This window comes from Pleurodeles waltl, chromosome 4_1 (genome assembly GCF_031143425.1).
Source record: "Pleurodeles waltl isolate 20211129_DDA chromosome 4_1, aPleWal1.hap1.20221129, whole genome shotgun sequence".
In the NCBI taxonomy this organism is placed as follows: Eukaryota; Metazoa; Chordata; class Amphibia; order Caudata; family Salamandridae; genus Pleurodeles; species Pleurodeles waltl.
The window spans coordinates 24,334,749-24,352,147 of record NC_090442.1 but is presented as its reverse complement, the minus strand read 5'-3'; positions in this window follow the sequence as shown (position 1 = coordinate 24,352,147).

Here is a 17,399-nt window from a genome sequence, read left to right as displayed (position 1 = left end):
ACTCCGCCACGTAGACACAAACTATCATAGACTGATCAGCACCCTGTTCAGGCGATGGAATGTGGTCAATTTTCTTCTGCAGTGGAACATGTCTGTTCTAGGCTCCTTTGAACCTATCTGTACTCCTGTCACCGCCCTCCTGGGCTACTGGGCAACACTTATCATCTTCAGACATCATCTGTGAGGCTTCCTCTGTGATTCCACTAAGGAGATAGTACCACTATGTCCAACTAGGTGGTGCAGCCCATTCTGCCCCTGAGTCACATTTCTGTGCTCAACCCAAAAAAACGTCTGTCCCCAAAGACAGTAACCAACAGAGGGCACTGACATCAGTGTCAAGGGTCAGGCCAGGTAAAAGTTCCAGTCTGGAGGCTTTGGGCAGGCCCCACCTCCAGGCCAAAGTCTAGCAACAAGTCCCTCCCATTCTCCTGAGGTCTCCCTGGCCTTTTAGGTTTCTCATAGTGGGGGGTGGGCTACACCCTCAGATGGTAGACACCCTCCTTCCACTCACAATGCTGCCATCTCAGGGGTGGTGGCTTGAGACTGATTTCTCCCCCAGGGCCTGTGCCCTGAGTCCAGGACTTCCAGGAGGAGGAACAGTCCCGCTCAAGGGTGACGCAGGTCTACCTAGAGCATGTGTCCTGTCCTCTGTCTCTGTGAGAGCACAGGTAGCACACCAGGTCAAGAGTGGCATCACTGGAGACAGTCATAAGGTGCTGTTCTCTAGCAACAATTAACCAGCTCAGATGTGATGCACAAACACTCACAGTACAGAGTGAAAATATACCTTGACTTTAGATACTTCAAATAGATCCCTTAGTCAAAATATAGTGCTTGTATCACAGTATTTAACCGCAATTCCACAAATTCCACGTGTTACCCATACATGAAGGTAAGAACAAGTTCCACCACCCCGCTCTGCGCAGCCTGCAATGTTTTACCCATACAAGAAGGTAAGAGCATTTTCCACTGCCCCGCCCGGCCTTCAATGTTTTACCCATACATGAAGGTGAGAGCATGTTTCAACCACCCCACCCCACACAGTCTGCAATGTATTACCCGTACATGAAGGGAAGATCGTGTTTCACTGTCTGTCCCACACAGCCTGCAATGTGTTACATTCAGATGTGTGGAATTTAATAAAATATCTACTTGTCCATGGGACAGGTTGCTTCATATATCTACTTGCCCCTTTGGTGCCACATATTGGGGTGACAAATTATGGAAGCAATCTCTTTTTATAATAGCTCTGATAATAGCCTCTCTAATTATGTCAGGCCTATTATTATAGCACGGTTTGAATTCTAGCAATTCCCTTATTTTGCCACATTTCCATTGATACTGGAGCTGGAGGTAGTGTTCAGCAATAGTTCCGGGGATGGAATGCGCTTTGCCAGATATAACAGAGGAGAAAGCATGAGCCCAGGCTTTCCTGTCAGTGTGACAAGGAAGGGGTAGAAAGAGAACCATATCTGCACCCACTGTATAGCAAGTGTAACAGAAGAGAGACCCAGAGACACCAGGCTCTGCACCCGGTGTGACAGAGGAGAGAACCAGAGACGCCTGCACCAACTGTGATAGAGGGGTGACCCAGGCTATAAACCCAGTGTAATGTAAGAGAGAGACCTGGAGAGGCCAATCTCTTCACTCTGTATGATGGTAGAGAGGTTCAGAGTGGCCAGGCCCTACACTGTGTATGGAGAAGAGACCCGGAGATGCCTGGATTTGCACCCAATATGATGGGAGAAAAACCTGAAGAGGCTTGGATCTGCACCCATTATGAGAGAGACACTTAGCAAAGCCAGGTTCTGCCCCTAGTGTATCGGAGCACAGACCTGGAGAAGCCAAGTTCTGCACTCTATGTTATGGTAGAGATGTCCAAAGAGGCCAGTCCCAACTCTGCATCTGCTATGAGAGCGGATGGACCAAGCTGTTCACCAAGCATAGAAATGGGAACATAGAGACTTTTTCTCGGTGACTGCACAGGGGACTATGAAATCAAGAAACAATCTTTCTTAAACTATGTGAAAAGTTATAAGGCTTGGCAAGGAAAAGTGCAAAAATATTGTGCCTCCTTACAGTAGAACAGTGAGGTATGTCAGGTATGTTATCTCCTGCGACTAGGTCTGATTTCCACTCTGTCCCACTGAGGGTGGAGGGGCATAGCTCCAGGTCACCAGCAGAGAGACAGCAGTCAGTGTGTGTTGTAGGCTACAGTGCTATCATTCAATACATTTTAGAATGCAGTGTGCCAGCTTTGCAACAACAGATTTATGCAAAGCTTTGAAGCCATGGCCAGTCACTAAGTGAGGCTGCTTTGAGTGGTCCATACCTGTGCCTCATTCTTGCCTCCTCCATACAGCTATGGCCATCACTGAGTGAGGCTTCTTTGAGTGGTCCGCTGAGTGAGGCTGCTTTGAGTGGTCCGCTGAGTGAGACTGGTTTGAGTGGTCCACACCTGTGCCTCATTCTTGCCTACTCCCTACAGCTATGGCCTGTCACTGAGTGAGGCTGCTTTGAGTGGTCCTCACCTCATTCTTGCCTACTCCCTAAAGCTATGGCCTGTCACTGAGTGAGGCTGCGTTGAGTGGTCCATACCTGTGCCTCATTCTTGCCTCCTCCAACATCTATGGCCATCACTGAGTGAGGCTGCGTTGAGTGGTCCGCACCTGTGCCTCATTCTTGCCTACTCCCTACAGCTATGGCCTGTCACTGAGTGAGGCTGCTTTGAGTGGTCCATACCTGTGCCTCATTCTTGCCTACTCCATACAGCTATGGCCAGTCACTGAGAGGCTGCTTTGAGTGGTCCGCACCTGTGCCTCATTCTTGCCTCCTCCATACAGTTATGGCCAGTCGCTGAGTGAGGCTGCTTTGATTGGTCTGCAACTGTGCCTCATTCTTGCCTACTCCACAAAAGCTTTGGGAACGTTAGAGACAGAACTTGACTATAGCAGGAAGGAGACGGCTGCTAGAGAAAAGAAGATGGTGTAACGTTCACTTTCAGATGCTACTGATTATTACCCCATTTTATATTCTTATTGTGTTGTGTAGTATTTAGTTTTGCTGTGTCATTAAATACTTTATTTTCATGTAAAAGATAAGCACTAGGCTGCACATCATGTTATTGCGCCTGTAGCAGATACAAGCTTCGTGGGATTAGACCTTGACGTCAGTGTAGGAGGCTGGACTGGCTTGTAGTGAGTACCAAGAGGTACTTACACCTTGCACCAGGCCCAGGTATCCCTTATTAGTGTATAGGGGTGTCTAGCAGCTTAGGCTGATAGAAAATGGTAGCTTAGCAGAGCAGCTTAGGCTGAACTAGGAGACGAGTGAAGTTCCTACAGTACCACAAGTGTCACTTGCACAATATCATAAGAAAACACAATACACAGATATACTAAAAATAAAGGTACTTCATTTTTATGACAATATGCCAAAGTATCCCAGTGAGTACCCTCAGTATGAGGATAGCAAATATACACAAGATATATGTACACAATACCAAAAATATGCAGTATAGCAATAGAAAACAGTTTAGTTACAATAGGATGCAATGGGGGCACATAGGAATAGGGGCAACACAAACCATATACTCTAGAAGTGGAATGCGAACCACGAATGGACCCCAAACCTATGTGACCTTGTAGAGGGTCGTTGGGACTGTAAGAAAACAGTGAGGGTTAGAAAAATAGCCCACCCCAAGACCCTGAAAAGTGAGTGCAAAGTGCACTAAAGTTCCCCAAAGAGCACAGAATTCGTGATAGGGGAATTCTGCAGGAAAGACCAAAACCAGCAATGCAACAATGGATTTCCAGGCAAGAGTACCTGTGGAACAAGGGGACCAAGTCCAAAAGTCACGATCAAGTCGAGAGTGGGCAAATGCCCAGGAAATGCCAGCTGTGGGTGCAAAGAAGCTGCTACTGGACTGTGTGAGAAGGTAGCCTCTTTCTAGCCTTGTTACCCCCACTTTTGGCCTGTTTGTGAGTGTATGTCAGGGTGTTTGTCACTGTTTTCACTGTCTCACTGGGATCCTGCTAGTCAGGACCCCAGTGCTCATAGGTTTGTGGCCTATATGTATGTGTCACTGGGACCCTGTCACACAGGGCCCCAGTGCTCATAGGTGTGCATGTATATGTTCCCTGTGTGGTGCCTAACTGTCTCACTGAGGGTCTGCTAACCAGAACCTCAGTGGTTATGCTCTCTCATTACTTTCAAATTGTCACTAACAGGCTAGTGACCATTTTTACCAATTTACATTGGCTTACTGGAATACCCTTATAATTCCCTAGTATATGGTACTGAGGTACCCAGGGTATTGGGGTTCCAGGAGATCCCTATGGGCTGCAGCATTTCTTTTGCCACCCATAGGGAGCTCTGACAATTCTTACACAGGCCTGCCACGGCAGCCTGAGTGAAATAACGTCCACGTTATTTCACAGCCATTTTACACTGCACTTAAGTAACTTATAAGTCACCTATATGTCTAACCTTTACCTGGTAAAGGTTAGGTGCAAAGTTACTTAGTGTGTGGGCACCCTGGCACTAGCCAAGGTGCCCCCACATTGTTCAGAGCCAATTCACTGAACTTTGTGAGTGCGGGGACACCATTACACGCGTGCACTACATATAGGTCACTACTATATGTAGCTTCACCATGGTAACTCCGAATATGGCCATGTAACATGTCTATGATCATGGAATTGCCCCCTCTATGCCATCCTGGCATTGTTGGTACAATTCCATGATCCCAGTGGTCTGTAGCACAGACCCTGGTACTGCCAGACTGCCCTTCCTGGGGTTTCACTGCAGCTGCTGCTGCTGCCAACCCCTCAGACAGGCAGCTGCCCTCCTGGGGTCCAGCCAGGCCTGGCCCAGGATGGCAGAACAAAGAACTTCCTCTGAGAGAGGGTGTGACACCCTCTCCCTTTGGAAAATGGTGTGAAGGCAGGGGAGGAGTAGCCTCCCCCAGCCTCTGGAAATGCTTTGTTGGGCACAGATGTGCCCAATTCTGCATAAGCCAGTCTACACCGGTTCAGGGACCCCTTAGCCCCTGCTCTGGCGCGAAACTGGACAAAGGAAAGGGGAGTGACCACTCCCCTGACCTGCACCTCCCCTGGGAGGTGTCCAGAGCTCCTCCAGTGTGCTCCAGACCTCTGCCATCTTGGAAACAGAGGTGCTGCTGGCACACTGGACTGCTCTGAGTGGCCAGTGCCACCAGGTGACGTCAGAGACTCCTGCTGATAGGCTCCTTCAGGTGTTAGTAGCCTTTCCTCTCTCCTAGGTAGCCAAACCCTCTTTTCTGGCTATTTAGGGTCTCTGTCTCTGGGGAAACTTTAGATAACGAATGCATGAGCTCAGCCGAGTTCCTCTGCATCTCCCTCTTCACCTTCTGATAAGGAATCGACCGCTGACCGCGCTGGAAGCCTGCAAACCTGCAACATAGTAGCAAAGACGACTACTGCAACTCTGTAACGCTGATCCTGCCGCCTTCTCGACTGTTTTCCTGCTTGTGCATGCTGTGGGGGTAGTCTGCCTCCTCTCTGCACCAGAAGCTCCGAAGAAATCTCCTGTGGGTCGACGGAATCTTCCCCCTGCAACCGCAGGCACCAAAAAGCTGCATTACCGGTCCCTTGGGTCTCCTCTCAGCACGACGAGCGAGGTCCCTCGAATCCAGCGACACCGTCCAAGTGACCCCCACAGTCCAGTGACTCTTCAGCCCAAGTTTGGTGGAGGTAAGTCCTTGCCTCACCTCGCTGGGCTGCATTGCTGGGAACCGCGACTTTGCAAGCTACTCCGGCCCCTGTGCACTTCCGGCGGAAATCCTTCGTGCACAGCCAAGCCTGGGTCCACGGCACTCTAACCTGCATTGCACGACTTTCTAAGTTGGTCTCCGGCGACGTGGGACTCCTTTGTGCAACTTCGGCGAGCACCGTTTCACGCATCCTCGTAGTGCCTGTTTCTGGCACTTCTCCGGGTGCTACCTGCTTCAGAGAAGGCTCTTTGTCTTGGTCGACGTCCCCTCTCTCTACAGGTCCAATTTGCGACCTCCTGGTCCCTCCTGGGCCCCAGCAGCGTCCAAAAACGCCAAACGCTCGATTTGCGTGTAGCAAGGCTTGTTGGCGTCCATCCGGCGGGAAAACACTTCTGCACGACTCTCCAAGGCGTGGGGGATCCATCCTCCAAAGGGGAAGTCTCTAGCCCTTGTCGTTCCTGCAGTATTCACAGTTCTTCAGCCTAGTAAGAGCTTCTTTGCACCAACCGCTGGCATTTCTTGGGCATCTGCCCACCTCCGAGTTGCTTGTGACTTTTGGACTTGGTCCCCTTGTTCCACAGGTACCCTCAGTCAGGAATCCATCGTTGTTGCATTGCTGATTTGTGTTTTCCTTGCATTTTTCCTCTATCACGACTTCTGTGTCTTTAGGGGAACTTTAGTGCACTTTGCACTCACTTTTCAGGGTCTTGGGGAGGGTTATTTTGCTAACTCTCACTATTTTCTAATAGTCCCAGCGACCCTCTACAAGGTCACATAGGTTTGGGGTCCATTCGTGGTTCACATTCCACTTTTGGAGTATATGGTTTGTGTTGCCCCTATCCCTATGTTTCCCCATTGCATCCTATTGTAACTATACATTGTTTGCACTGTTTTCTAAGACTATACTGCATATTTTTGCTATTGTGTATATATATCTTGTGTATATTTCCTATCCTCTCACTGAGGGTACACTCTAAGATACTTTGGCATATTGTCATAAAAATAGAGTACCTTTATTTTTAGTATAACTGTGTATTGTGTTTTCCTATGATATTGTGCATATGACACTGAGTGGTACTGTAGTAGCTTCACACGTCTCCTAGTTCAGCCTAAGCTGCTCTGCTAAGCTACCATTATCTATCAGCCTAAGCTGCTAGACACCCTATACACTAATAAGGGATAACTGGGCCTGGTGCAAGGTGCAAGTACCCCTTGGTACTCACTACAAGCCAGTCCAGCCTCCTACATTGGTTGTGCAGTGGTGGGATAAGTGCTTGAGACTACTTACCACTCTTGTCATTGTACTTTTCATAAGAGAAAAATATACAAAACAAGGTCAGTGTATATACACATAGCCAAAAAGTTTTGCATTTCCTCTTTTCACTCTTTTCTAAGTGCTGAAAAGTACTTCTAAACTTTCAAAAAGTTCTTAAAAGTTTAAAAAGTTTTTTCTGTCTTTCCAAAAAGTTCTGAAAACTTTTTTCTTTTTTTTCTATCACTTTAACTCTCTCTAAAAATGTCTGGCACAGGAAAAAATGTTGAACTGTCCAAACTTGCATATGATCACCTTAGCTGGAAAGGAGCAAGGAGTCTCTGCATAGAGAGAGGTTTGAGTGTAGGGAAGAATCCTTCCTTAGAACTGTTAATTAATATGCTTAGAGTACAAGATAAGGCCATAAGTGCCCAATCTGTAGAAAAAGTAGCTAATGGTTCTCAATCTGATCCAGGGAATCCCCCAGGAAAAGGTTCAGGAAATAAACTTCTCAGCCTGCCCATTACTAGACAGTCTAGCATAGTTGGTACAGAGGTTGAATCACACCATACTGATGGTGTGCTCTCACATTATACTGGTAGCCAAGCTGTTAGGGTGCCCTCTGTAAGGGACAGGTCTCCTTCTGTTCATTCCCATCATACCTCTGTATCTAGAAATGTCCCTCCCACCCACCCTGATGACAGATTGTTAGAAAGGGAGCTCAATAGATTGAGAGTGGAACAAACCAGACTGAAGCTCAAGAAGCAACAGCTGGATTTGGATAGACAGTCTTTAGAATTAGAGAAGGAAAGACAGAAGTTGGGTTTAGATACCCATGGTGGCAGCAGCAGTATTCCCCATAGTCATCCTGCAAAAGAGCATGATTCCAGGAATCTGCACAAGATAGTTCCCCCTTATAAGGAGGGGGATGACATTAACAAGTGGTTTGCTGCACTTGAGAGGGCCTGTGCTGTACAGGATGTCCCTCAAAAGCAGTGGGCTGCTATCCTATGGCTATCATTTAGTGGAAAGGGTAGGGATAGACTCCTTACTGTGAAAGAAAGTGATGCCAATAATTTTACAGTTCTTAAGAATGCACTCCTGGATGGTTATGGCTTAACCACTGAACAGTACAGGATAAAGTTCAGAGAGACCAAAAAGGAGTCTTCACAAGACTGGGTTGATTTCATTGACCATTCAGTGAAGGCCTTGGAGGGGTGGTTACATGGCAGTAAAGTTACTGATTATGAAAGCCTGTATAACACAATCCTGAGAGAGCATATACTTAATAATTGTGTGTCTGATTTGTTGCACCAGTACCTGGTAGACTCTGATCTGACCTCTCCCCAAGAATTGGGAAAGAAGGCAGACAAATGGGTCAGAACAAGGGTGAACAGAAAAGTTCATACAGGGGGTGACAAAGATGGCAATAAGAAGAAAGATGGTGAAAAATCTCAAGATAAGCATGGGGATAAGGGTAAAACCAAAGATCCCACTTCAAATCTTAAACACTCTTCAGAGGGTGGGGATAAAACAAATTCTTCCTCTTCTTCCCAACCTGCACACATTAAAAAGCCTTGGTGCTTTGTGTGTAAAAACAGAGGCCATAGGCCAGGGGATAAGTCCTGTCCAGGTAAACCCCCTGAGCCTACCACCACTAATACATCAAGCTCTAGTGCCCCTAGCAGTAGTGGTACTAGTGGTGGGACTGCTGGCAACAGTCAAGCAAAGGGTGTAGTTGGGTTCACTTATGGGTCCATAGTGGAAACTGATGTCATCAGTCCCAAGACAGTTTCTGTCACACCTAGTGGCATTGGCCTTGCCACACTGGCTGCTTGTCCCCTTACAATGGATAAGTACAGGCAGACAGTTTCAATAAATGGTGTTGAGGCCTTGGCCTACAGGGACACAGGTGCCAGTTTCACTTTGGTGACTGACAACCTAGTGCACCCTGATCAACACATCATTGGACAACAGTATAAAATTATTGATGTCCATAACTCCACTAAGTTTCTTCCCTTAGCTATAATTCAGTTTAGTTGGGGTGGAGTTACTGGCCCTAAGCAGGTGGTGGTATCACCTAGCTTACCTGTAGACTGTCTCTTAGGTAATGACCTAGAGGCCTCAGGTTGGGCTGATGTAGAGTTTTATGCCCATGCAGCCATGCTGGGCATCCCTGAGGAATTGTTCCCTCTCATTTCAAGTGAAATGAAAAAGCAAAGGAGAGAAGGCCTGAAAACTCAGGATCCCTCTCCATCAACAGGTAAAAAGGGTATCACAGTATCCTCTAACCACCCTACCATTCAGGATACCATTCCTGTGGTGGGAGAAACCTCTCCTGGGGTGGCACCTGTTCCAAGGGAATCATCAGTTGGCAAAACTGTACTCCCTGAGGTGGAAGTACCTCTCTGTGGGATAACTAACATTGGTGAGAAAAAGAGCACCATTTTAGTTAACATGGAGCATCCCTCCAACCCTCCCAGAGAAACTTTAGTGCAGAAACTCTGCACTGCCTCACAACACTTAGGACAGCATCCCTGCCCTAGTGTGGAGCTGATAGGACAGCATCCCTGCCCTGCTCCAACTCAAGAGAAACAGCATCCCTGTTCTCTCTTCCAGCCAAATGGACAAAGTTTTTGTCCAGCTATGGCTTTACTGAGACAGCATCCCTGTCTGGCATTTCAATCACTACAAATAGGTTCAGTGGACAATTCCCACTGCTCTAAACTAAAACTTACTGATAGAAACTCTGAAAATACATCTTCACATTGTTGCTTAGCTAAAAAACTTCAAACAGGGTGGTTTACATCCCCACAGGGAAGTAACCATATAGTGGATGATAAAGGGAGTAACCAGTCTATTGCAGAGCTACTCTCTACTTATCACCACTTAGACAATAAAGTCTCAACTGGCCAAGGTTAGCCTTATTGTCCTTCGTTTGGGGGGGGGTTGTGTGAGAAGGTAGCCTCTTTCTAGCCTTGTTACCCCCACTTTTGGCCTGTTTGTGAGTGTATGTCAGGGTGTTTGTCACTGTTTTCACTGTCTCACTGGGATCATGATAGACAGGCCTCAGTGCTCATAGTGAAAACACCATGTTTTCAGTATGGTTGTTATGTGTCACTGGGATCCTGCTAGTCAGCACCCCAGTGCTCATAGGTTTGTGGCCTATATGTATGTGTCACTGGGACCCTGTCACACAGGGCCCCAGTGCTCATAGGTGTGCATGTATATGTTTCCTGTGTGGTGCCTAACTGTCTCACTGAGGGTCTGCTAACCAGAACCTCAGTGGTTATGCTCTCTCATTACTTTCAAATTGTCACTAACAGGCTAGTGACCATTTTTACCAATTTACATTGGCTTACTGGAATACCCTTATAATTCCCTAGTATATGGTACTGAGGTACCCAGGGTATTGGGGTTCCAGGAGATCCCTATGGGCTGCAGCATTTCTTTTGCCACCCATAGGGAGCTCTGACAATTCTTACACAGGCCTGCCACGGCAGCCTGAGTGAAATAACGTCCACGTTATTTCACAGCCATTTTACACTGCACTTAAGTAACTTATAAGTCACCTATATGTCTAACCTTTACCTGGTAAAGGTTAGGTGCAAAGTTACTTAGTGTGTGGGCACCCTGGCACTAGCCAAGGTGCCCCCACATTGTTCAGAGCCAATTCACTGAACTTTGTGAGTGCGGGGACACCATTACACGCGTGCACTACATATAGGTCACTACTATATGTAGCTTCACCATGGTAACTCCGAATATGGCCATGTAACATGTCTATGATCATGGAATTGCCCCCTCTATGCCATCCTGGCATTGTTGGTACAATTCCATGATCCCAGTGGTCTGTAGCACAGACCCTGGTACTGCCAGACTGCCCTTCCTGGGGTTTCACTGCAGCTGCTGCTGCTGCCAACCCCTCAGACAGGCAGCTGCCCTCCTGGGGTCCAGCCAGGCCTGGCCCAGGATGGCAGAACAAAGAACTTCCTCTGAGAGAGGGTGTGACACCCTCTCCCTTTGGAAAATGGTGTGAAGGCAGGGGAGGAGTAGCCTCCCCCAGCCTCTGGAAATGCTTTGTTGGGCACAGATGTGCCCAATTCTGCATAAGCCAGTCTACACCGGTTCAGGGACCCCTTAGCCCCTGCTCTGGCGCGAAACTGGACAAAGGAAAGGGGAGTGACCACTCCCCTGACCTGCACCTCCCCTGGGAGGTGTCCAGAGCTCCTCCAGTGTGCTCCAGACCTCTGCCATCTTGGAAACAGAGGTGCTGCTGGCACACTGGACTGCTCTGAGTGGCCAGTGCCACCAGGTGACGTCAGAGACTCCTGATGATAGGCTCCTTCAGGTGTTAGTAGCCTTTCCTCTCTCCTAGGTAGCCAAACCCTCTTTTCTGGCTATTTAGGGTCTCTGTCTCTGTGGAAACTTTAGATAACGAATGCATGAGCTCAGCCGAGTTCCTCTGCATCTCCCTCTTCACCTTCTGATAAGGAATCGACCGCTGACCGCGCTGGAAGCCTGCAAACCTGCAACATAGTAGCAAAGACGACTACTGCAACTCTGTAACGCTGATCCTGCCGCCTTCTCGACTGTTTTCCTGCTTGTGCATGCTGTGGGGGTAGTCTGCCTCCTCTCTGCACCAGAAGCTCCGAAGAAATCTCCCGTGGGTCGACGGAATCTTCCCCCTGCAACCGCAGGCACCAAAAAGCTGCATTACCGGTCCCTTGGGTCTCCTCTCAGCACGACGAGCGAGGTCCCTCGAATCCAGCGACGCTGTCCCAGTGACCCCCACAGTCCAGTGACTCTTCAGCCCAAGTTTGGTGGAGGTAAGTCCTTGCCTCACCTCGCTGGGCTGCATTGCTGGGAACCGCGACTTTGCAAGCTACTCCGGCCCCTGTGCACTTCCGGCGGAAATCCTTCGTGCACAGCCAAGCCTGGGTCCACGGCACTCTAACCTGCATTGCACGACTTTCTAAGTTGGTCTCCGGCGACGTGGGACTCCTTTGTGCAACTTCGGCGAGCACCGTTTCACGCATCCTCGTAGTGCCTGTTTCTGGCACTTCTCCGGGTGCTACCTGCTTCAGAGAGGGCTCTTTGTCTTGCTCGACGTCCCCTCTCTCTGCAGGTCCAATTTGCGACCTCCTGGTCCCTCCTGGGCCCCAGCAGCGTCCAAAAACGCCAAACGCTCGATTTGCGTGTAGCAAGGCTTGTTGGCGTCCATCCGGCGGGAAAACACTTCTGCACGACTCTCCAAGGCGTGGGGGATCCATCCTCCAAAGGGGAAGTCTCTAGCCCTTGTCGTTCCTGCAGTATTCACAGTTCTTCAGCCTAGTAAGAGCTTCTTTGCACCAACCGCTGGCATTTCTTGGGCATCTGCCCACCTCCGAGTTGCTTGTGACTTTTGGACTTGGTCCCCTTGTTCCACAGGTACCCTCAGTCAGGAATCCATCGTTGTTGCATTGCTGATTTGTGTTTTCCTTGCATTTTTCCTCTATCACGACTTCTGTGTCTTTAGGGGAACTTTAGTGCACTTTGCACTCACTTTTCAGGGTCTTGGGGAGGGTTATTTTGCTAACTCTCACTATTTTCTAATAGTCCCAGCGACCCTCTACAAGGTCACATAGGTTTGGGGTCCATTCGTGGTTCACATTCCACTTTTGGAGTATATGGTTTGTGTTGCCCCTATCCCTATGTTTCCCCATTGCATCCTATTGTAACTATACATTGTTTGCACTGTTTTCTAAGACTATACTGCATATTTTTGCTATTGTGTATATATATCTTGTGTATATTTCCTATCCTCTCACTGAGGGTACACTCTAAGATACTTTGGCATATTGTCATAAAAATAAAGTACCTTTATTTTTAGTATAACTGTGTATTGTGTTTTCCTATGATATTGTGCATATGACACTGAGTGGTACTGTAGTAGCTTCACACGTCTCCTAGTTCAGCCTAAGCTGCTCTGCTAAGCTACCATTATCTATCAGCCTAAGCTGCTAGACACCCTATACACTAATAAGGGATAACTGGGCCTGGTGCAAGGTGCAAGTACCCCTTGGTACTCACTACAAGCCAGTCCAGCCTCCTACAGACAGTAGGAGCTGAGGATTCTGCAACAATGACAAGGGCTAGAAACTTCCCCTTTGGAGAATGGATGGCCCACGTCGTGAAGAGTCGTGCAGAAGTGTTTTCCTGCAGAAAGACCGCAAACAAGCCTTGCTAGCTGCAAAGCTCGCGGTTAGGGTTTATGGATGCTGCTGTGGCCCAGGAGGGACCAGGATGTCGCCAATTGCGTGAGGGGACAGAGGGGGCGTCCAGCAAGACAAGGAACCCTCTCAGAAGCAAGCAGCACCCGCAGAAGTGCCGGAACAGGCACTACGAAGTGGAGTGAAATGGTGCTCACCCGAAGTTGCACAAGAGAGTCCCACGCCGCCGGAGGACAACTCAGGAGGTCGTGCAATGCAGGTTAGAGTGCCATGGACCCAGGCTTGGCTGTGCCAAAGGAAATCCTGGAAAATTGCACAGGAGCCGGAGTAGCTGCAAAACACGCGGTTCCCAGCAATGCAGTCTGGCGTGGGGAGGCAAGGACTTACCTCCACCAAACTTGGACTGTAGAGTCACTGGACTGTGGGAGTCACTTGGACAGAGTTGCTGAGTTCAAGGGACCTCGCTCGTCGTGCTGAGAGGAGACCCAGAGGACCGGTGATGCAGTTCTTTGGTGCCTGCGGTTGCAGGGGGACGATTCCGTCGACCCACGGGAGATTTCTTCGGAGCTTCTAGTGCAGAGAGGAGGCAGACTACCCCCACAGCATGCACCACCAGGAAAACAGTTGAGAAGGCGGCAGGATCAGCGTTACAGTGTAGCAGTAGTCATCTTTGCTACTTTGTTGCAGTTTTGCAGGCTTCCAGCGCAGTCAGCAGTCGATTCCTTGGCAGAAGGTGAAGAGAGAGATGCAGAGGAACTCTGATGAGCTCTTGCATTCGTTATCTAAGGAATTCCCCAAAGCAGAGACCCTAAATAGCCAGAAAAGAGGGTTTGGCTACTTAGGAGAGAGGATAGGCTAGCAACACCTGAAGGAGCCTATCAGAAGGAGTCTCTGACGTCACCTGCTGGCCCTGGCCACTCAGAGCAGTCCAGTGTGCCAGCAGCACCTCTGTTTCCAAGATGGCAGATGTCTGGAGCACACTGGAGGAGCTCTGGGCACCTCCTAGGGGAGGTGCAGGTCAGGGGAGTGGTCACTCCCCTTTCCTTTGTCCAGTTTTGCGCCAGAGCAGGGCTGAGGGGTCCCTGAACCGGTGTAGACTGGCTTATGCAGAAATGGGCACCATCTGTGCCCATGAAAGCATTTCCAGAGGCTGGGGGAGGCTACTCCAGCCCTGCCTTAATACCATTTTCCAAAGGGAGAGGGTGTAACACCCTCTCTCTGAGGAAGTCCTTTGTTCTGCCTTCCTGGGCCAAGCCTGGCTGGACCCCAGGAGGGCAGAAACCTGTCTGAGGGGTTGGTAGCAGCAGCAACTGCAGTGAAACCCCTGAAAAGGCAGTTTGGCAGCACGCGGGTCTGTGCTAGAGACCTATGTGTAGTGCACGCGTGTAATGGTGTCCCCGCACTCACAAAGTCCGGGGAATTTGCCCTGAACAATGTGGGGGCACCTTGGCTAGTGCCAGGGTGCCCACACACTAAGTAACTTAGCACCCAACCTTTACCAGGAAAAGGTTAGACATATAGGTGACTTATAAGTTACTTAAGTGCAGTGGTAAATGGCTGTGAAATAACGTGGACGTTATTTCACTCAGGCTGCACTGGCAGGCCTGTGTAAGAATTGTCAGATCTCCCTATGGGTGGCACAAGAAATGCTGCAGCCCATAGGGATCTCCTGGAACCCCAATACCCTGGGTACCTCAGTACCATATACTAGGGAATTATAAGGGTGTTCCAGTATGCCAATCTGAATTGGTGAAATGGTCACTAGCCTGTTAGTGACAATTTGTAAAGAGAGAGCATAACCACTGAGGTTCTGGTTAGCAGAGCCTCAGTGAGACAGTTAGGCATCACACAGGGAACACATACATATAGGTCACAAACGTATGAGCACTGGGGTCCTGGCTAGCAGGGTCCCAGTGACACATAACAAACATACTGAAAACATAGGGTTTTCACTATGAGCACTGGGCCCTGGCTGCAAGGATCCCAGTGAGACAGTGAAAACACCCTGACATACACTCACAAACAGGCCAAAAGTGGGGGTAACAAGGCTAGAAAGAGGCTACTTTCTCACAGTCAGTCAGTTAAAGAATTTGGCTCTCATTATGACATTGGCGGTAAATCCCACTTACCGCCATGCCGACTGCCACTAACATACCGCCCTCGCCGTGGATATCCGCTTACCATATTATGACATACACATAACAATCCGTCACTATACAGCCACACACAAAAGTCCACCAGCCCAAAGGTTAGTAATAAACTGGCGGTATCAAAACACACACCGTTACGCCAACAGAACTACGTCCACAACATTATGATCTACGAATCACCACGGCGGACATTCAATGGCGGTAAACCATTGGCACTACATACCGTACCTGACACCTATACACACACACACCACACCCACACCACTATAAAACACAAACCCACATTACCCACAACCCCTTACAACTACAAGCAATTGGCACAAGACTGACACCACGACCACAGACAAGACCACAGCCACACACCACCATCACCTATACACCAACCACGCACCCCACATCATACACCCCAACACACCATCCTACACACCCTCATCCACACCACTCACACTACACTCATGGCACCACAACGACACCCCAGGTTCTCTGAGGAGGAGTTAAGGGTCATGGTGGAGGAAATCATCCGGGTAGAGCCACAGCTATTTGGATCACAGATGCAGCAGATATCTATTGCTAGGAAGATTGAGCTATGGCGGAGGATCGTGGACAGGGTCAATGCCATGGGACAGCACCCCGGAACAAGGGACGACGTCAGGAAGAGGTGGAACGACCTATGGGGGAAGGTGCGTTCCATTACAGTAAGACACCAACTGACTGTACAGAGGACTGGCGGTGGACCCCCATCTCCTCCCCCACAACTTACAACAAGGGAGGAGCAAGTCTTGGCAATCATGCATCCTGAGGGCCTGGCAGGAGTAGGAGGAGGACTGGACTCTGGTAAGTCAACTCCTTACTACTTTCACCCCCCTACCTGTATGCCATCACATACCACCACCCTTACCCTCACTCCCATCACCCCACCATCACAACCAACTCATCCCAATGCCAAGCCCTGCATGCACACCACTCACAAACCTGCATGGATACCTATCACTAAAGCATGCACACTAGAGAGTATTACCTAGCCCACCAAATAACAACTCACACAAGGCAAATCTGCCAGGGCAATAACAACCATAGAGGGCAACATACCCATGCACAATATGTCACATGCAGAAACAAAAACACTGCATTTACATCCCCACAGGTAACCCAGCCAATGTCACTGGCGAAGAGGTGCCAGCAACATCCAGTCCCTCCCCAGAAGAGGCCCACAGTGATGACAGCAGCTCTGGTCGCCTGGATCTTGATGACCAACCTGGCCCATTAAGGACCTCCGGACAGTCGGTTACCTAGGCACACTCTCACACCACCACAGAGCCCCCCCCCCTCAGGAAACACCACCACAGCACCCACCCAGTGGGCCCATACCTCTATTCCCAGGACACGTCAATCAGCAGTGTGTCCACCACTACAGGGACACTAGGCCACCCCACAAACACAGGACAATCAGGGACCTGGGGTCAGTGGCAGTGGGCTAGGAGACAGTGGCACAGGACAACAGAGAAGCTGGGAGGACTGCTGTGCGACAGGGGGAGGACAGGCCCAGGGAACTGACCCTCCGGGAGGCACTCACTGCGATCCTGGGAGCATATCAAAATTCCAAGGATACGCTGGGCCAGATCATGGACAAGATGCAGGAGAACATGCGGCTGCAGGAGGGACAGTACCTGGCGATCAGGGAGGACTTGAAGGCCATTAACACCACCCTGGTCTCCATTGCAGGGGTGCTGGCAGACATGGCCAACAGTATGAGGAAGGCAGTGGCACGCCAGCTCTTCACTCTGTATTATGGTAGAGAGGTTCACAGTGGCCAGGCCCTACACTAGCCACACTACTGAACAGCCCTCCACCTCCGCTGCCGCCAGTGGACAGGAGGCCCCAACACAGGACCAACAGGCCACCAGCACCCCTCCCCCTGCAGAAGAAGAACCACCCCACAAACGTTCCCTGTGATCCAGGCAGAAGCCAGAGACCACTGCCAAGACCCCGCCAGGAAATAAGATTCTCCTGATTGTCACTCTTGTGTCCCACTC